This window comes from Stegostoma tigrinum, chromosome 38 (genome assembly GCF_030684315.1).
Source record: "Stegostoma tigrinum isolate sSteTig4 chromosome 38, sSteTig4.hap1, whole genome shotgun sequence".
Classification (NCBI taxonomy): Eukaryota; Metazoa; Chordata; class Chondrichthyes; order Orectolobiformes; family Stegostomatidae; genus Stegostoma; species Stegostoma tigrinum.
The window spans coordinates 13,028,190-13,049,978 of record NC_081391.1 but is presented as its reverse complement, the minus strand read 5'-3'; the positions used below and the strand labels follow the sequence as shown (position 1 = coordinate 13,049,978).

General features: G+C 44.1%; 2 pseudogenes; both read right to left on the bottom strand.

Annotated features, from left to right (window-relative positions):
- Nucleotides 1-2,150: 2,150 nt before the first annotated feature.
- LOC125447014 (ferritin, heavy subunit-like) lies at nt 2,151-7,302 on the bottom strand (annotated as a pseudogene).
- Nucleotides 7,303-7,672: 370 nt separating this feature from the next.
- Nucleotides 7,673-21,014, bottom strand: LOC125447115 (ferritin, higher subunit-like; annotated as a pseudogene).
- Nucleotides 21,015-21,789: the final 775 nt, after the last annotated feature.

Genomic DNA, 21,789 nt, shown 5'->3' with positions numbered 1-21,789 from the left:
GTCTTTGTACCTTTTGAACGACGGTGTTGGAGCCCAGTGAGAAATGGCTACATTTGATTGACAGTAAACATTGGCGCATTCTTCCCATGTCTGTGTGGGTTTCCTCCGGGTGCTCTGGTTTCCTCTCACAGTCCAAAAATGTGCAGGTTGTGTAAATTGTCCATGGGAAATTGCTCCATAGTTTTCAGGAATGTGTAGATTTAGGTGGTTTATAAGGGTATGGGTCTGGGTGGGATACTCCGAGTGTCCGTGTGGTCTTGTTGTGTTGAAAGTCCTGTTTCCACACTGTATGGATTCTATGATCCTATGATTTTCCTCTTGCTATACAGCAACAGAAATAATGTGCTTTTGGATAATCTATTACAGGTAACTGATGTGCTTTGTAGATCCATTCTGAATCTGCTGTGATCTCCCTGAAGTTGGGTATCAGGAAGCTCAGTTTGAAAACCAAAACACTAAATGTGCTGAGTGTCCCTTCTTAAAAGTAGGCCTCAGGCCTCCATGTATCAGTTGCTGCAGCAAACATTGAACATTTCTGTCTCCATGTTCAGTTTTTAATTGTTTGAAGTAAATCTAGAGCTTAACTCCAGCATGTTTCCAAGTGGAGAGTTTCTGTTACGGTTTGCATTGCAATCTGTAGAATGTACATCTTGGAAACTGGGAAGTCAGAGGCTGGGAATTCTGTTGTGAATTACTCAACTCCTGACTTTATAAAACCTGTCCACCATCGATAAGACTAAAGTTCGGAATAATGCTGGAATAATTTACAATTTTCTGGCTCAGTGCGGTCTCAACAACACTCAAGCAGCTCCATGTAAATCTATCACCGTCCTGACTTGGAACACAATCCCTGTTTGCGAATGAAAATCCCAGAAGCCCTTCCTCAGCAGCAGCAGCAGCATCATTCCGGTCTCTCCTACACCAGGTGGACTGTAATAACCAGCTCTTCACTACCTCCTGAAGTGTAACAGTTGCTGAGCACTAAATGTAGCCTTGCCACTGGCACACTCAAGATTGACTGTATATAAAAAGCATGCTGGGACAGGGTAGGGGAGTCCAAAACTAGAGGGCATTGGTTTGAGGGGAGAGGGGAAAGATTTGATGGGGACATGAGGGGCAACTTTTTCACACAGAGGGTAGTGTGTATATGGAATAGGCTGCCGGGGAAGTGGTAGAGATGGGTATAATTACAGCATTTAAAGGACATTTGGAGATTTACATGGAAAGGAATGGTTCAGAAGGGTTAGGTCCAAATGCAGGCAAGTGGGACTAGTCAGTTTTGGAAGCCTGGTCAGCATGAACCAGTTGGACCAAAGGGTCTGTTTCTATGGTGAATGGCTCTCTGACTCCAATAGTATGCAGCAGCGTATTCCTTTGTTTGGTACATTAGGGTGTGATAGTGGCTCAGTGGTTAGCACGGTTACCTCCCAGTGACAGGGACGGGTGTTCCATTACAGCCTTCGGGAACTGTCTGTCTGGAGTTTGCATATTGTCTCTTTGTCTGTTTGGGTTTCCTCCCACAGTCCAACAATTGGCAGGTTAGGTGGATTGGCCGTGCTAAATTGTCCATCATGACAAAGGGCATTCAGACTAGGTGGAGAAGCCATGGGAAATGTGGGGTGAATGGAATGGGATAAGTCTGAGCAGGATGCTGTTCACAGACTCAATGCAGATTTAATGGGCCTCCACTTCCGAGTTACTATGGCCAAGAATTCAAGTTGCTGAAAATAAAACTTTATGTGATGGAACAAATACATTCAGTGCCTTAAAGACCCACACCCTCCACGAAGGCTGCAGTGTGCACTCGCTACAAAACTCCCTGAAACAGGCTGTCTCTGATAGCCCCCTCCCTAACCCATCATCTCTCTGACACCTCAAAAGATAAAGGAAGCAGCCGTACAGGAAGGTCAGCATCTCCCGGTCTCCTCTCCAAGTCTCACTGCTCCTTCAATGTGATTGGGTGAAGTCAACCTGCATCAGGAGTAACCCTCAGCGTGTGGGAAGCTCAGAGGAACCAAGGGAGCAGCTTAGTGCACTCAATGCTGCTTTTAGCAGTAAGAGCCAATCAAATGGCAGCATTTAACCAGGAGCGTTGCTGTGCTATTCCCAGGTCCCTGTTATCCTGCTGTAGGTGGCAATGAGACACTGCATTATAATTGACTACATTTCAGGAGACACTGAGGTAACTTGTGAATGTTTAGTCTGAATTTTCCCAGCTCCGGGTTGGCAAGCATGAAGATCATTGAAGTAAGTGCAGGGGAAGCTGTTGGAAGTGAGCCCTAGGATCAGGAAACAAAATATAAGGAGTGAGTCACAGGGAAACAACTTGGCATTGCCTCCAGGAAAGTGTCACTTTGCTCTTGTCATGTGGATTGACTCCCCATTGATCCAGGACAGGTTTTGTAACAAGGAGCCTTATCACTTAAAATGAGAAGTGAACTGGAGAACCACCCAATCACTGATGATCATGGTGGAGAAGGTGACAATCTCAAGCCCCACCCAGCTCCCTGGAGCCGTTGGCCAGGTCTAGAGGGGAAAAGAAAGGCAGCAGCAAACATTTAGCTTTGACTGTAGGAGTCACGTCAAAGTCCCAGTGAGAACCAGCCCTGTCAAGTTGATATCATATCATTCCCAGATTAGCTGGTTCTATCCCCTAATTTGAAACCTCTTCTCTTACATCTTGGGTAAAGGGAACTGATCCATGTTTTATTAAATTTGAAAAAAAAAGTCACAATTTTGAAGTCTACCTGCAAAAGCTTGTTCATGGAGGAAAGCTATTCAGAGGGAAACTAGTAGGACAGGTGTGGAGGGGGATGGTTCTGAAACTGCATGTCTTACCTTTACTCTCAAGAGAGGAAAAAAAATACAAGTTTCTTCTTACTGATGTAACTCATTTGGATTAACTATTTTCCATTACTACCTAGAAGGATTTGTATTTACTCAGTCACTTCCCAGAACCTTCCTCTAGTTATCCCTTTCCATTACAGGTGATGGTGGTGAGAACATGTGAAGTATTTCTTAGTCTGCTTTGCTGATCAAGTCATTAATCAATTGCAGAATAATTCCTGGCTTCAAAACATTATCTACTAAAGTGAAGTGTCCAGTGCTCTAATAAGGGACAATCAGCAAGATCAATGTCATTTTATTCATTCCATTCAGCTGGTACAGCCATTACATTCTTTGCTACAAGTCCCTTCTCCCAGGAAGGAGACAGATTGCCCAGGGTGAAGTGGGGAATGCATTCAGACCAAGCAGACAGTACTCCAGGCCACACTAACTGCTGTCCTCCAGGGAGAGCCTGTCAAACAGGTACTCTCCCATCCCATTCTCAGGGGCTCCCAGGCGCTTCAGGTTGGTGATGTAGTCCCCGAGTTGCTTGATGATCCTCACCTCATCCAAATAGTGAGTCTCCAGAAAGTCACACAGCTGCAACAGAGGAATATGACACTTGGTACATTTATACTATCCAAGACAATTTCAGAATTCCCACTGCAAGACAGGCTTAGCCATGACTAGCTCTGGACAGCCCTGAAAAGCGAGCTAACACCTGGAGAATTTGTGCCAGTGAGGACAACATGTCAGCTGCTCCATCTTGCTGTTTGTGAAATGGAGCTGAGTTGGACTGTGATGGACAATGATCATTCCACTGCAATGATACTAATGAAGAACTCAGTGGCCAACGTCATTTCAGCACTTCCACTAGATTATAGATCCAAATTCCCCTTTTACCTCATTGCTGAGGCAGTTATAACATTGTGACAATCAGTATTGATTTGAAGTGATCACAATGTCATGTCTGGACAGTGTGTTCCAGTGAATTTCCAATCCATGCAGACCAATCAATGAAGTGTTGCCCTGAGAGTCTAGCAGTGATGAGAATGAGGAGGTGGTGAAGCTTACGTGAGGGTCAGTCTGGGCAGTGGCGAGTTGGTGTAGATCCAGCAAACTCTGGTTCACATTCTTCTCCAGATCCAGGGCAACCTGCATTGCCTGCAGGCTGTTACCCCACTCATCCCTCTCTGGCTTCTGGGGATGGAGAAAAGGACAGGTAAGCTTCAGAAAGAATCTTTGCAGCGTGGGAGAAGGTAATTCAGCCCATTGAGTCCATAACTCTGAAGAGCATCCCAACTGGTCCCACTTCCACCGTATTCCTGTCACCCTGCATTTCAAAATGGCCAATATATCTAACCTGCACAACTTTGGACTGAGGGGAGCCAAGCAGACATGGGGGTAAAATGTAAACCCCAGTCAGAGGTCAGAACCAAACTTGAGTCCTGGCACTGAGGCAACAGTGCTAATTGCTGTGCAACTATTCCATTTCTGAAATCTAGAAGAATAAAATCAATTATTTGAGAATTGTTTTCACTTTGCCCCATTTATCCTTGATCTGAAGCTGGGAGTTCAGGAACATTTTGTTGCAGGGATGACATTTAAAATTGCACCAAGTCAATTGTTCACACTGTTGTCCACCTGATGGAAAGGATCAGGACAGTCACAAGTGAAGCCTAAGTGCTGTTGTGGTGTAGTGGTAGCGTCCCTAGCTCTGGCTGACAAGGGAGGTTAAAGTACCACCTGTGCTGGTGGCTTCATGCCTGAGGCATGGTCAGAAACATCACTATTTAATTGATTGAAGGGACAGCAAAGTGTTTACAACATAACATGTTACCAAATGCTCAAGACCATGGACCCCTCAAAGGTTCAGCAAGAGGCAACAGCATAGTAAAGGCGACACATGGGCAAGCAACGTGTATTTTTTGAGGGGGGGGGGTAGTGAGGGGAAGTGGTGAGGAACAGGAAAGGGTCAAGTCTTGTTACACTCATCAAAGTTGTTGTTGTGGTCACTAAGCTGTATCCCAGCTGTGCCCTATTTAATCAGAAGGACAGGATGGTACTGCAGATGGTGCTGGTGAGGGTCCCCAGGTTGTTGCCCAAGATGGAAAATCCATCATGAGGAGATTGGATAGACAGATTTTCATTGGAGGTAAAAACAGGCCAAGGCAGTTATCTGGTGGAAGTATAGCAGACTGGCTCTGGACAGTAGATGGTTATAATGTCTTCCCACGGCAGACACCAAGACCAGAGGGCACACGTTTGAGGAGGCAGCAGTTTGGAGGGGATTGGAGGAAACTTTTCCCCTTGAGGATGGTAGAAATATGGGATGCACCACCTGAAGGTGTTTGGTGGTGAAGATGTCTGTGGAGACAGCTATCTCCAGCAACATTTAAGCAGCATGTGGACATGTGCTTAATGCCAGGGCAGCATAGGCTGTGGACTGAGTGCAGGCAAAATGGGATTACTGTAGTTTGGTCAATATTGGCTTTGATGCAAGAAATCAAACAGGGGAACCAAGCCAACAAACTTGTCACACCCCCACCCAACTCCAACCTTCACATCCTGGAGGAGGACTTGGCCTCCACGCTGATTCTGGAATTTCAGCAGCTTCTCTGCATGTTCCTGCTTCTCCTGGGACTGACCTTTTGAAGAACCAGGAGAAATGGGGGAGAGCAACATCATCCCGGTCAAAGTAGGACATCTGGAAGAGAGAGAACAATTTACATGCCATTAAACACATCACTAGCCCCAATTCTAGTGCAGAAGTAGAGGACTAGTTTAGCCTTCTGAAGTAAACTGACAGAAAGCTAGTAAATGTCTGATATGTTGACATAGTTCGGAACCCAGTTTTGTTCAATTTGCCAGCACTTGGACAAAATCAGAACAACCCCAGCTGCCTCCAGGAAACATGCAAATACAATGTGTTTTATTTTGGTTTGAAACTGACGAATTGCACGGGGGTCTGGCGCAGCATTTGGGGGAAGAGAAAAACTGAATTTGTTTTGATTCATTAACCTCCATCAGATTTGGATAAATTAATGATTGGACAGGTTTTGATGAAATGCCAGGAGCTAGAGTGCAGGTTGTACTCTAGGTAGGGCAGCTACAAGGCATTACATTTCTCCTTTGAAAAAAACTGGGGAGCAGACGTTAGCTATTGCTGTAACTACTATAACCAAGAGCGACCATGTTTTCTACAACCTCAGGATCAATAGGATTGGATATACTGTATATTTCAGCTCTACACAACATGCTATCTTCAGTATGGAAGAGAATAAAGGAGGCTGGCACTAAGATTCTTCCAAGGAAAGCCTGCCCTGTGACAGCAACTGCTTATTGCTCTGCCTAAAGCAATGCATACTCAGATTGCCAGAAACTTGTAAATGGGCCACATGAATAAAATAAGTTGAAAAACAAACTGAGGAAAGGTCAAATCCGATCCAATGTGACTTGTAGATCAACTACTATCTGCAGACAATGTCACTAGTTAAAACATGAAAACGTTTCATTTGACTTAACCCAAACAAGCAAAAATCTAAGCTTTTTCAGGTCCATGAGACTCATTTCTAAACTGTCATGTTCACAATTCAATGCATTGAGGTTTATGAAGAGCTATTCTTCTGCTATTGGAAGCATCAGCTAATAAGGGTGACATTCTTAGGAAAGACTCCCACAGAAAAAAGTTCTCAGTTCAGAAATACAAACAGAAAAACAAAAATATCTTTGTTGTTCAGTTGGGTAGTTGCAAGTTGTCCCAGGTGTAGAATAGTGGGGATTTTGTTTTTGGCACACACACACACACACACACACACACACACACACACTTCCCTGTTGAGCTGGGACACTGGTCAGTGATTAAAACCAAACAACTAGCTCACCAATGAAAGCTGTTCCCACCTCCCAAAGGGGGCTCATAGGGACTTCATCCTCATATCACAAGACAGCTCCCTGCTGATAGGCACAAGCCCAGAGATGAATATTCTCCACATGTCTGGAGGGGGGGGAGGGGGCACCAACATTTCACGAAGATCAACTGTCTGTTGAAGAGGTGGGTCACACCCACCTCCCAAAAAGGAAGGCAAAAGTCAACTTGGGCATCAATCTCCTTCAGCAGATGCCAGTCACAGCCTCACCTGGAATAGGTTCAGATCAACAAGAGCTGATTGCTATAGGGCATTGTGATTGTCAATATCAAAAACCAGCATGTTTATTTAGGATCACCAGAAAACTAAGCAAATACAGCCGGGATACTGAAACACACAGAAAGAAAAGGGTGACTGACCAACACGTGCTTCCATTCACACAGGGTTTGTCCCAATTCATCTCAAAGGTTGTTCTATCAACTTTTGGCAGTCAGAGATAGAACACCTCAACAAACCTGTCGATGAACTGCACCATAACTTCAAAAACATTCACCCTCCATATCACTGAAGGCCAGCTGAGGCCTGTTATTGGAGGAGGAAATGACATCATCAGTGATAGCCAATTGCTTTTGTTAATCAATCAATCAGCTACCACATCCAATCAGTGCAGGATGGGAATTGGATCCAGAAGCCAATCAGAATTGACCATTTGTCAATGGTCAATTTGCGGAATGACCTATGATCTTTGACCTCCTGTACAAATACAAATTCCGTAAGTATATCTCCATGAAAATGACCATAATATATGCTCTAAAACTTCACTTTTGTATCTGAGGTAATGTGTTAAGACATGCTCATCATAGATTTGCAGAATTCTGTCTGTTTGTTATTCTGAGGGAATAGTTTTTGCACTTTTTGAAAGACATTGTCGGAGCCCGTTGAAAAATGGCTCGATTTTGTTGAGAGTAGATAATTTCCTACTGCTGTGCAGCAACAGAAATAATGTGCTTCTGAATCGTCTGATACAGGTAACTGATGTTCCTTGTGGTACTTTGACGTACTTTATATTCTGTATCTGCTGTGATCTCCTTGGCCTTGGGCATCAGGAAGCCCAGTGTGAAAACCAAAGAACTGAACGAGGTGAGTGCCTCTTTGACATAGTAGGCCTCAGGCCTCAGGCCTCTATGCCTCAGTTGCTGCTGAAAACATTGACCATTTCTGTCTCCATGTTTGGTTTTTAATTGTTTGAAGCAGATCTAGTGCTTAACTCCAGCATGTTTCTGGAGAGTTCTTGTTACTTTTTACATTGCATTCTGTAGAACGTACAGATCAGCAACTGGGAAGTCAGAAGCTGTGAATCCTGTAGTGAATTTCTCAACTCCTGACTTTCCAAAACCTGCCCACCATTGATAAAACTGAGGTTGGGAATCGTGCTGGAATAGTTTCAAATGTGCTGGATCATTGCAGCCCCTACATCACTCAAGCAGCTCCATGTAAATCTATCGCCATCCTGACTTGGAACACTATCCCTGTTTGCGAATGAAAATCCCAGAAGCCCCTCCTCAGCAACAGCAGCAGCATCATTCCGGTCTCTCCGACACCAGGTGGACTGTAATACGCAGCTCATCACCACCTCCTGAAGTGTAACAGTTGCTGAGCACTAAATGTAGCCTTGCCACTGGCACACTCAAGATTGACTGTATATAAAAAGCATGCTGGGACAGGGTAGGGGGGGTCCAAAACGAGAGGGCATCGGTTTGAGGGGAGAGGGGAAAGATTGAAAAGGGACGTGAGGGACAACTTTTTCACATAGAGGATGGTTGGTGTACAGAATGAGCTGCCAGAGGAAGTGTTCGAGGCGGGTGGAACTATAACATTTAAAAGTCATTTGGAGATTTACATGGAAAGGAATGGTTTAGAGGGATATTGGCCAAACACAGGCAAGTGGGATGGGTTAAGTGTGGTAAACATGGTCGGCATGGACCAGTTGAGCTGAAGGACTGGTTTCCGTAACACATGAATCTGAGTTTAATGGAATGCAACAGCATGTTCCTTTGTTTGGGACTTTAGCGTGTGATGGTGTCTCAGTGGTTAGCACGGTTACCTCCCAGTGACAAGGACCTGTGTTCCATTACAGCCTTTGGGGAACCGTCTGTGTGGAGTTTGTATGTTCTGCCTGTGTCTGTGTGAGTTCTGTCCTGGTGCTCTCTGATTTGCAGGAGATGTGGATTGGCAATTCTCAATCACTGATAGCGACAAGGGGCATACAGGCCTAGCTTGGTTAGACATGGGACACGCAGGGTTAGGGGAATGGGGTAGGTCTGACCCCCTGTTCAGATGATTGATGCTGACTTAACGGACCAATTGGGCAATGCCTGTACCATTGGATTGTATCGCCAAGACTTAAATTTGCTGAAAATAAAACACTGCGGTGGAACAAATATGCTCAATGCCTTAAAGACCCACACCCTCCATGAAGGCTGCAGTGTGCACTCGCTACAAAACTCCCTGAAACAGGATGTCTCTGATAGCCCCCTCCCTAACCCATGATCTCCAACACCTCGAAAGATAAAGGAAGCAGCCGTACAGGAAGGTCAGCATCTCCAGGTCTCCCCTCCAATTCTCACTGCTCCTTCAATGTGATCAGGTGAGATCAACCTGCATCAGCAGTAACCCGCACAGTGGAGGGAAGCTCAGAGGAACCAAGGGAGCAGCTTAGTGCACTCAATGCTGGCTTTAGCAGTAAGAGTCAATCAGATGGCAGCATTTAACCATGGGCTATGTAATTCCCAGGTCACGATTATCCTAGTGCAAGTGGCAATGAGACCCTGCCCCATAAACCAATACAGTTTCAGTAGAATTGGTTGCTCTGACTCCCAAGACTGTGCCTGTTGTAAGTGTTTGGGCTGGCAGATTATTGAAGAAAGTATAGAGGCTCAATTGGAAGTGAAGCCTAGCATAAGGAAACAGTAAAATGAGTGAGCTACAGTGACATAACTTGTTACTGCTTTCAACAAACTGTTTCCCCTTGCCCCCCCTACTGGATGGATTCCTTGTTTAACTGGTGTGCAGTGTGTACACAAATGAGAGAGGGAATGAATTCCTGCAAGTGCCCAATTGCTGATGGTGAAAACATGCATTTGTGCCCATCTGATCCTCAACCATCACCTTAGAATCTGATGCCATACCCAGAGAAAAACAAAAAAGGTAACATTTAGAATGGAAGATAGTGGCCACGTTAGCGTCCCTTGGAGCACTACACCTGCCATGTTGTGATTGTATCATTCCCTGCTTAGGTAGGAGCCACTGCCTGACTGACCTCCTCCATACTTTGGATGAGGAGAATTGACCCAAAAATCAGAAAGATGGTGTAGTTTGAGTTTGTGGCCACTAAAAGGAATACATTTTATTGAGGTTGAGGGTAAGCAATGTGATGGGAAACATGGAAGTGAATATAGAATTAGGGATGGGTGTCTAGTCTTCCCTTGTGACAAGGTAGAGGAAGGTCCTGTCACCCAAAAAGTAAAAGCAAATTATTTTGAGAGCAATCCTGCACATCACACCCAGAAATAAGCTAATCTTGGTATGCAGACTGTAAACTGAAACTTGACATTCCAGGTGGGAACAGTTTGTATTAACTCAGCCTAGTTAGCCATGACCCAACCTAATGGGAAGGGAAAGACTAACAACTGTCCAGTCAAGTGTCCTTGTTGGGTTGATTAGCTGTACAATGTCTTGATCAATGGTTTCAAGCATCATCTACCAACAGCAATGTGGTGTGAATGATGGACAATAAGCAAGATCAACACATTATTTTATTCATTCCCATTCGGCTGGTACAGCCATTACATTCTTAGCTACAAGTCCCTTCTCCCTGGAAGGAGACAGATTGCCCAGGGTGAAGTGGGGAATGCATTCAGACCAAGCACACAGTACTCCAGGCCACACTAACTGCTGTCCTCCAGGGAGAGCCTGTCAAACAGGTACTCTCCCATCCCATTCTCAGGGGCTCCCAGGCGCTTCAGGTTGGTGATGTAGTCCCCAAGTTGCTTGATGATCTCCACCTCCTCATCCAAATAGTGAGTCTCCAGGAAGTCACACAGCTGCAAAAGAGGAATATGACAACTGGGTGCATTAACACTATCCAAGACAATTTCAGGAATTCCTAATGTAAAATAGACTGAGCCCTAACTAGCTCTAAAAACACCTGGAGCTTTTGCACCAATGAGGACATAGCATTTTAGTTGCTCCATCTTGCAGTTAAAGAACTCCAAGTTGTATTTTACAGCAAAAGAGATCCCAAATCAGAATTCAGTAGTCAATATCACTAGACTGTTATCCAAATTCCTATTTCAGCTCATTTTAATGTGTAATATTAAAACAGCTCAGCATACTCATTAAATGTAATATCTGGACTAACCAATCCAGTCAATTACCTTTCTACAAGACCAACCAATGAGGTGTTGCCCTGAGGGTCTAGCAGCGATGAGAATGAGATGGTGGTGAAGCTTACATGAGGGTCAGTCTGGGCTGTGGCGAGTTGGTGTAGATCCAGCAAACTCTGGTTCACATTCTTCTCCAGATCCAGGGCAACTTGCATTGCCTGCAGGCTGTTACCCCACTCATCCCTCTCTGGCTTCTGAGGAGGAAACAAAGGCTATTTAAGCTTCAGAAACAGAAGCCCTGCAGCATGGGAGCAGGCCATTCAGCTCATCAAGTCAACACCTACCTACTGCAGAGAATCCCACCACCCTATTCCTTGAACCCCAGATTTTACATTGCCAATCTGCCCTACCTACACATCCTTGCACCATGAGGAAACCCATGTAGACAGTGACAATGTGAAGGCCAGAACCAAACTTGTGCCCCTGACATTGTGGCAGCAGTGCCAACCACTGCCATCCCTGAGGAGCAGACAGCCATTCTCCTCCATCCACCCCCTCAAACACCCAACTCTAACCTTCACATCCTGGAGGAGGACTGCCTCCACGCTGATTCTGGAATTTCAGCAGCTTCTCTGCATGTTCCTGCTTCTCCTGGGACTGATCTTTGAAGAACAGAGAAATGGGGGAGGGCAACATCATCCTGGTCAAAGTAGGACATCTGGAAGGGAGAACAAGTTAAAGCCCATTGAGCACTGATAATTGTGGCCATTCTCAGAATGGTAGGGTTAGTCTTGCAAAAATCAGACTGAAGGTTCAATAAGCTGTTAAACATCTTGTATAGCAATGTGGCTGAGAACTGCATGTTGTCCAATTAGCTAGCTGCTCCAGTTCAAGGATCTACTGGAACACCAGCCTCCTTTTAACATGCAAATACCTGTTTATTATGTTAATTGAAAACAGTCATGAATTGTTCAGGTCTACTGGTGCCTGAAGCAATCAAATGTGATTGTGTTTCCACTCAGGTAGCTCCATCAGAATCCAAAGAAATTAGTGATTGAACAGGGTTTGAACAAGTGCCAGGAGCTGGCATGTTGGATTAGTTGGGTAGGGCACCATTTTCCTTTTGAATGGAAGCTGGAAAGGCATATTGGGCACTGCTGTAACTAATAACTAGGAGGGAGCAAGTTTTCCCTCATCTTGCAGATCAGTGGGATTGGATATACCCTGAACATGAACAACATACTTCATTAGCTATCTGGAGTATTAGAAAAGAAGAGTGGCACCAGAAGTCTGCCAAGGAAAATCTGCCTAATGACAGCCTGTGGATGGGTGCAGAGTATCACAGGCCTGTGTATGCTGTGCATTCCCACCCAGAGGGAAGAGGAATAAGCATCCTAGTAAGTTAGGAGTGAAACTTGAACTTGTTTAAAGGTCAAATCCAGGACAGACCTAGTGTGACCCAAACCTAGAGCAATGATCTGTTGATAATGTCAACATCTTAAAAGAGACCATTGTAGATTTTTCATATTTAACTCAAACCTGGGAACTCATGTCCACAAGTAAACATGTTTGAAGGGGGTACCACTCACTGACTAGGAGTTGATTAGTCCATTCAGTTGCCAATTGCTTGAACATTGCTGACTAATATTCTTCTCAGATTTGGGGAAGGTTCCTTTGCCATGAAAGAAGGTATTAAGCAAATTTATTGTGGGTTAATTGGTAGTTACATGGTGTGGCAGGTGTAGAACAGTGGGGGATTTTATTGTTGACACAATATTCCAGTAGAGTTGGGACACTGCTCAGTGAAAGCAGTCCACACCTCCTAGAATAGAGGTTATTAGGCACTTCATCCTCATACCAGAGAGGTCCTCAAGTGTGAATTATGTCTGGATAACTGGAAATACAACATGCAAGAAGCACACCAGCTAGGTCAAATCAACATTTCATTGGTACTTTATTCACAGTCTACCAATCAGCCTTCAAGGGTGCTTCTAAACCAATAAATCCTACCCCATTTAGAAAGGCAATGGGCACACTCCTAGGAGAAATGGGCCATTTTCCATACCATCTTGATTTGAAACTCCATTTCTTCACCTTCATTAGAACAGAAGTCACAGGAAATTCCAGCCACCCAGTGCTTACACCAACAGGTCACAGGGTAAGCATTGGTTTGCTGAAAGCATAGAGAAGTGGCTTCCTGACCACTGACAATCTAGGAAGCTAAGTAGTCCACAACTGAGGCCTACTTAATGCATCAGGCTCACTGAATACATTCATACATAAGCCAAAGTTCTCTACTGCAGCATCAACAGCATTGTTTTTATTTAGGATCAGCAGAAGACCAAGTGTAATCAAGACACTTGAAACAATAATCCAAAGGTGTCTAGCCAATGGCTGATTGTATTTTTTGTAGGGAAAAGGAGTTACATTCTTGCCAATTCTGGCAAGAGAAGTAACAGCTTACACCAGGCTAAATAAACTGGGAAATAGCTCAACACTTCAAATCACTAAAGGCCAACTGGGGTTGGACTTATTGCACATCAGTATCATACACACTTATAACAGCATCACATTCAGCCCAGAGGGATTTTTAGGTAATAAAAACAGGCACAAAATCTACAAGAATGCCAACTTAATTAGAGACAAAGAAGGCAGTAAACTTCAGCATACTAGATTGAATTCTAAACCCACAGAAAACACTCACCAAAGCCTGATAGAGATAGGAGGCAGTGAGCTCCATATTAATCTGCTTGTTGACAGCAGCTTCACAATCCTGGTGATAGTTCTGACTGATCTGGGAGGCCATCTTGTGACCAATATTACTTTCCCCTTTTTTCCCAAAAGTTATACACAAAACAGCACATCCTTTGGTCTGTATTTATACTCCAGCAGCAGACCCTCATTTTATTGAGCAGGAAATGACATCATCAGTGATGGCCAATCACTCTTGTTAAATCAATTGATCAGCTGCCACGTCCAATCAGTGCAGGATGGGAATTGGATCGAGAAGCCGATCAGAATTGACAACTGGCCCATGATGGAATTGCTGAATGATCTTTGGCTTCCTGCACAAGTGCAAATTCTGTAAGTATATCAACCTAAAAATGAGAATAAAATAAACTCTTAAACTTCACGTTTGTATCTGAGGTTATGTCTTAAGACACGCTCGTCACAGTTTTGCTGGATTCTGTCAGTTTGTTACTCTGAGGGAATGGTCTTCACACCTTTTGAATGACAGTGTTGGAGCCCAGTGAGAAATGGACAGATTTTGTTAATAGATTTTGTTGACAGTAAATGTTTTCCTGTTGCTATACAGCCACAGAAATAATGTGCTTTTGGATCATCTAATGTAGGCAACAGATGTAGATACATTTTGAATCTGCTGTGATCTCCTTGACCTCGGGATTCATGAAGCCCAGTTTGAAAAGCAACATGTTAAACGTACTCTTCGACATAGTAGGCCTCAGGACTCTATGTCCAGGTTTCTGCTGGAAGCGTATTGCACAGTCAATGCTTCTGTCTCCATGTCCGGTTTTTCATCATTTGAAGTAGATCGAGAGCTTAACTACAGCATGGTTCCAAGTGCAGAGTTTCTGGTCCTGTTTACATTGCATCCCATAGAATGTATGGCTCAGCAACTGTGTTGAATGGAGCAGCCTCCCATGGACTGGTGGCCTGTGAGGCTTCGGGAATTGAAGATGTTAGGGTATGATCACAGCACGGACGTGCAGATGGGTGGAAGCAAGTTACTTTTACTCAATTTCTGCTTCAAATACCAGGCTGCAGTTTAGTTGTAATTTGTTGGTTCAAATGACAAGTTTGAATATTTTACGTAAACCATGGTCAGGGGTCAAACCTTATGAATATTCTTGGATATGAGACCAAGTTAGAGGCTTGGAATTCCGTTGCGAATTACTCAACTCCTGACTTGCCAAAGCCTGTCCATCATCTTCAAAACCAAAGTTAGGAAGTGTTAATGAATACTTTTACAATTTTCTGGCTCAATGCAGCCCCTACATCACTCAAGCAGCTCCACGTAAATCTGTCACCATCCTGACTTGGAAAATCATCCTGTTTGTGAATAAAAATCCCAGAAGCCCCTCCTCAGCAGCATCATTCCGGTCTCTCCTACACCAGGTGGACTGTAATAAGCAGCTCATCACCACCTCCTGAAGTGTAACAGTTGCTGAGCACTAAATGTAGCCTTGCCATTGGCACACTCCAGATTGACTGTATATAAAAAGCATTTTGGGACAGGGTAGGGGAGTCCAAAACTGGAGGGCATCGGTTTGAGGGGAGAGGGGGAAAATTTAAAAGGGACGTGAGGGACAATGTTTTCACACAGAGGGTGGTGTGTGCATGGAACGAGCTGCCAGAGGAAACGGTAAAAGTAGGTAGAATTATAACATGTAAGTGACATTTTGAGATTTACATGGGAAGGAATGGTTCAGATGGATATGTGCCAAATGCAGACAAGTGGGACTAGTTGAACGTAGAACATAAAACCGTACAGCACAGTACAGGCCCTTCGGCCCACAAAGTTGTGCTGAACTTTTACCCTGAACCTTAGGTCTATCTAACCTCCGACTGTAATTCAGTTTGGGCAACCTGGTTGGCGATGACCAGTTGGGCTGAAGGGCCTGTTCCCATGACATATTACTCTGTGACTCGAACAGCTGGCATCAGCACATTCCTTTGTTGGTACTTTAAGGTGTGATGGGGGGCTCAGTGGTTAGCACTGTTACCTCACAGTGACAGGGACCGATGTTCCATTACAGGCTTTGGGAACTGTCTGTGTGGAGTTTCTATGTTCTCCCTGTGTCTGTGTGAGTTTTGTCCTGGTGCTCTCTGATTTGCAGGAGATGTGGATTGACAATTCTCAATCACTGATAATGACAAGGGGTATACAGGCCTGGCTTGGTTAGACTTGGGACAGGCATGGTTAGGGGAATGGTGTGGGTCAGGCCCTCTGTTCAGACGGTCGACACAGACTTAATCGGCCAAATGACCACTTCCTGCAACGAGGGATTCTACAGCCAATACTTTCATTTGCTGAAAATGGAAGGGTTTCCATGTTGGAACAAATACATTCAGTGCCTTAAAGACCCACACCCTCAGTGAAGGCTGCAGTGTGCACTCGCTACAAAACTCCCTGAAACAATCCTCAGGAAGTCTCTGATAGCCCCCTCCCTAACCCACGATCTCTGACACCTCGAAAGATAAAGGAATCAGCCATTCAGGAAAGACAGCAGCTCCAGGTCTCCTCTCCGAGCCACACTGCTCCTCCAATGTGATTGGATGAAATCAACCTGCATCAGGAGCAACCCTCACCGTGGGAAGCTCAGAGGGACCAAGGGAGTAGCTTAGTACGCTCAATGCTGGCTTTTGCAGCAACAGCCAATCAAATGGCAGCATTTAACCAGGAGCGTTTGTGTCATTCCCAGGTCACTTATCTTGCTGTAGGTGGCAATGAGACACTGCATTTATAATCCAGTACAGTTCAGGAGAATGGCTTGAGCCGAATCCCTGTGAGAATGTTTGGGCTAGCAGATTATGGAACATGGTATTAGAAGTGAGTTTTTTGGATTGGGAAACATGATAAAATGAGTGAGCTATAGTGGGCTAACTTTGCTTCCAAGAAATTGTTCCCCCTACCACTGTGCAGATTGACTCCTTGTTGAACCAGAATGGATTCTGTCTCAAGGAGCAGTGTGTAGTTGAAATGAAGGAGGAATGAATTGTAAAAAGCACCCAGTGATTCATGGCTGTAACAAGGCAGTTATGATCTCAAGCTCCACTGCTGGTCTGAGAGCCAACCAGCTCCCTGAGGCTCAAGGTCACATTCCAAGGGAAACAAAGCAGCAATATTTAGAATGGACTATAGTGGCCATATTAAAGCCCCAGTGAGAGCTATACCTGCCCTGTGGGAATCCTATCATTCCTAGATTAGGTGGTTCCAGCTGCTGGGTAGATACCCCAAGACTCTTTGCCAAGGTCTTGGAAGGGAATTATTCAAACACAGATAGGTCATTTAGTATTAGCTTCATGGCCACTGTAGAAGGGATAAATTTGAAGCAGAGAGCAAGCTGTGGGATGGGAAGCTGGCAGGTGAGCATGGGTTCAGCAATGGGGAAAACACTTCTGAAAATGGATGGCCATTCCTTCCTTGAGAGAAGGAAGCAGGCTTTCTATTTACAGAAATGAAAGCCAAGGTTTTTTTGTGCAATTGTACCCATCACATCCAGAAGTATGCTAGCATTTCGATCCAGAGATTGCAGAGCTTAACATTACTTCATGGGAGGGGGACAAGTGGACCTATTAATTCATGGATTCACAACTGGAATCTAGAGTACTGGTTGGGAGATCTAATAAAAAAGTATTTCCAAGTTGGATTTTGATTTGCTGATCACATCACTATTGTAGAATAATCAATTGTTTTAAGCTGTCATGTGCTATCTACCCACAGTCTGAATGATGAACAATAACCAAGATCAATACATCATTTTATTCATTTCCATTCGACTGGTACAGCCATCACATTCTTTGCTCCAAGTCCCTTCTCCCTGGAAGGAGACAGATTGCCCAGGGTGAAGTGGGGAATGCATTCAGACCAAGCAGACACTACTCCAGGCCACACTAACTGCTGTCCTCCAGGGAGAGCCTGTCAAACAGGTACTCTCCCATCCCATTCTCAGGGGCTCCCAGGCGCTTCAGGTTGGTGATGTAGTCCCCAAGTTGCTTGATGATCGCCACCTCCTCATCCAAATAGAGAGTCTCCAGGAAGTCACAGCTGTAACAGAGGAATGTGACAACTGGGTGCATTAATATGCTCTATGTTGCATTGTCTGGTGCAATGATCTGAAATGGAAACTCAGTGGCCAATATTAGATCACTCATTAGCTTGTCATCCAAATAATATTTCAAACCACTGCTGAGCAGTAACATTTGAAGGTGCAAATGAACCCTGATTACAATGGTGTCTCAATGAAGTGTTACAGCAGTGAATTTCCAATCCACACAGACCAACCAATGAAACATTGCCCTGAGGGTCTAGCAGTGATGAAGCTTACATGAGGGTCAGTCTGGGCAGTGGCCAGTTGGTGTAGATCCAGTAAATTCCGGTTCACATTCTCCAGATCCAGGGCAACCTGCATTGCCTGCAGGCTGTTACCCCACTCATCCCTCTCTGGCTTCTGGGGATGGAAAGAAGGACAGGTAAGCTTCAAAAACAATCCCTGCAGCATGGAAGCAGGCCATTCAGCCCATGAGTGTAGAAAACCTGCTGCAGAGAATCCCACCACCCTATTCCTTTAGGCCTAGATTTCACATGTTAATCCTCCCAAACTAAACATCTGTGGATTGTGTGATGACACCAAGGCAGATGGTGTAAACTTGAGAACTAAAAGGGATTGTAGGAACCGCTCATGAGAGAGTTTGAAATAAAAAGTACAGCTGGTGGAACACAGCAGGCCAGGCAGCAGAGGATTGGGAAAGCAATGTTTCAAGCCTAAAGCATCTTCATAAAAATCAACTTTTTAGAAGTCCAGAACTAAACCTAGGTCCCTGGTACTGAGGCAGCATTGGTAACCACAGCCACAGCCATACTGCACCCTCCCCACCCCCCTAAACTCCAACCTTCACATCCTGGAGGAGGACCCAGCCTCCACGCTGATTCTGGAATTTCAGCAGCTTCTCTGCATGTTCCCGCTTCTGATGGAACTGATCTTTGAAGAACCTGGAGAAGTGGGGGGAGGGCTACATCATCCCAGTCAAAGTAGGACATCTGGAAGAGGCAACAAGTTAATATCCCATTAAATATCACTGATCATTGGCAGGGTTAGTTTAGTCTAAAAATCAAGCTGAAGATTCAATAAGCTGTTAAATATCTTTTATATTAAAATTGCTGCAAACTGCATGTTGTCTAGAGAGTCAGCTGCTCTTGTTCAAGGATTGACCAGCATAATCCCAGCCTCCTCCTGGCAGGAGGCATTCTCTGTGGCTTTAAACTAGTGGTGAATTGGACATCAGGACTGTTCTAGTCTGTAGAGAGAAGTGCTGATATCATGTTTCCTCTGAACTCCATCAGAATCAAGTGAAATTGGTGATTGAACAGGGTTTAATCAAATACCAGGAGCTGGAGTGTTGGATTAGGTGGGTCAGGGCACTTTTTTTCCTTTGGGTTGAAGCTGGAAAGGTTATATTGGAAACTGCTGTAAGTGAACAACCAGGAGGGAGCAAGTTTTCCTCCTCTTACTGAGGAGTGGGATTGGATCGATCCTACATGTTATTTGTCCAAGTGTGTTATTAAACACAAGTGTGAGAGCCATGAGTCTGCTGAGGAAAACCTGCCCAATGACAGCCTTTGGATTGTTGCAACAATGTATTACAGACCTGTGTATGCAGTTCACTCCCATCCAGGGAGGAAGAACAAGCATTTAAGTGAAATAACGTGAAACTCCATTAAGTAAAGGTCAAATCCAGGGCAAAAAAGTTTACCATGACCCAAGGCAATGATCTGCTGAGCATGTCACCAGCCTAGAAAGTAAAAACACCCTTGCTTTAACTTCAACCATTGCAGATTTTCTGCATGTTTAACTCCAACCTGGGAACTCACATTCACAGTTGAGAAAGTGTGATTTATGAAGGTGTACAATTCATTTCTAGTTGAAAAGTCTATTCTTTTGCTATTTGTTAATTGCTTTTAGATTAAAATCAGCTACATTCTTCAAGGAAACTTGGAAAAGTTCCTTTACCATGAAAAAACTAAACAGTTTATCTTTGTGGTTATATGGGTCATTACAAGTTGAGGCAAGCGTCAACCAGTGGGGATTTTATTCTTGGCAGACATGCTTCCCAACAGAGTTAAGACATTTGGGCAGTGATTAAAACCCACTGGCCCATCAACAAAAGCTGTCCTCACTTCAAATGAAACTGGGAGGGATTTCATGGTAATGTCTGGACTTCCTCAGGAAGCAAAGAGAGATGATATTGTGTCTGTTGTATTTCCACATCTCCATTCAAGCAGCACACCATCCAGATCAAAGCAACCCACTTCATTGCTACTGTATTCACTGTAATGAATACTATGTACCACACACTTCAGCAAAGTTATTTCACACATTCCCTACCATTTTGAAAGGCAACAGGCACATTCCCTACCATTTGTTTCCCATACCATCCTGATTTGAATTTCCATTTCTTAACCTTCATTTGACCCAATCTCAGGAAATTTCATCCATCTTGTGCAAAGATCAACAGCTCCATTCTATCAGCACAAACAGCTTCCTACCACAAACAAATCCACTCATGAAGTGAAAGCAGAAAGTCAAATAGCCAACAATCAAGGCCTACTTAATGTCAGTCACACTAACTAGTCATGGTCAGAGACATCAGCCACTGCTATGCTCACTGATACAGCATCAAAACCTACATGATGTTTATTTAGGATCAGAAGAAGAGCATAAATCACAACACTTCAAAATATCACAAAAGGTGACCAGCCATTAGGTGATTGCAACTCCTGACTTTCTACAGTCAGATCTACACATTCACTATTTCTGTCCACAGAATTGACAATTCCTGCCAGGCAAAGGCCTGTGAAGTGAATTGTGAAATACTTCAGAGCACTACACCTCTTATCACTGAAAGATAGGAGAGCATATTTTATTGTACATCAGTACCACACCCAACTGTTATCATAACATGACATTAACCTGAAGTGATTTTTAAGGTAGGAGCTACACATCTCAAATATCAGCTTAATTGGAAACAAGGAAAGCAGTACACTTTAGCAATATAGATTGAATTCTAAACCCACAGGGACACCACTCACCAAAGACTGATAGAGATAGGAGGCAGTGAGCTCCACATTAATCTGCTTGTTGACAGCAGCTTCACAATCCTGGTGATAGTTCTGACTAATCTGGGAACTCATTTTGTGATGAAAATTTTTGTCTTATCCTCCCCACAAGTAAAACCAACTGCACCTAAAACATCACCCTCTTAGGACATTATTTATACTCCAGGAGCAGACCCTCATTTTGTGAAGCAGGAAATGACATCATCAGTGATGGCCAATCACTCTTGATAATCAGTTGATCAGCTGCCACATCCAATCAGTGCAGGATGGGAATTGGATCCAGAAAACGATCAGAATTGACAACTGGTCGATGATGGAATTGCTGATTGACCTTTGACCTCCTGCACATGTGCAAATTCTCGCAGTATATCTACCTGAAAATGAGAATAAAATAAACTTCTAAAACTTTTGTATCTGAGGTGAAGTATTAAGACACGCTCATCACAGATTTGCTGATTTCTGTCAGTTTGTTACTCTGAGGGATTTGTCTTCATATGTTTTGTACATCAGCGTCGGAGCACATTGAAAAATGGCTAAATTTTGTTGACAATAAACGTTTTCCTACTGCTGTGCAGCAACAGAAATAATGTGCTTTTGGATCATCGAGTACAGGCAACCAATGTGGATCCATTCTGAATCTGCTGAGATCTCCGTGACCTCCGGTCTAATGAAGCCCAGTTTGAAAAGCAACATGTTAAAAGTGTGAAGTGACCCTTCTACACAGTAGGCCTCAGGCCTCTATGTCCAGTTTACTGCTGGAAGCGCATTGCACATTCAATTTTTCTGTCTCTGTGTTCGGTTTTAATTGTTTGAAGCAGAACTAGCTGTAAACTCCCAGCATGTTTCCAAG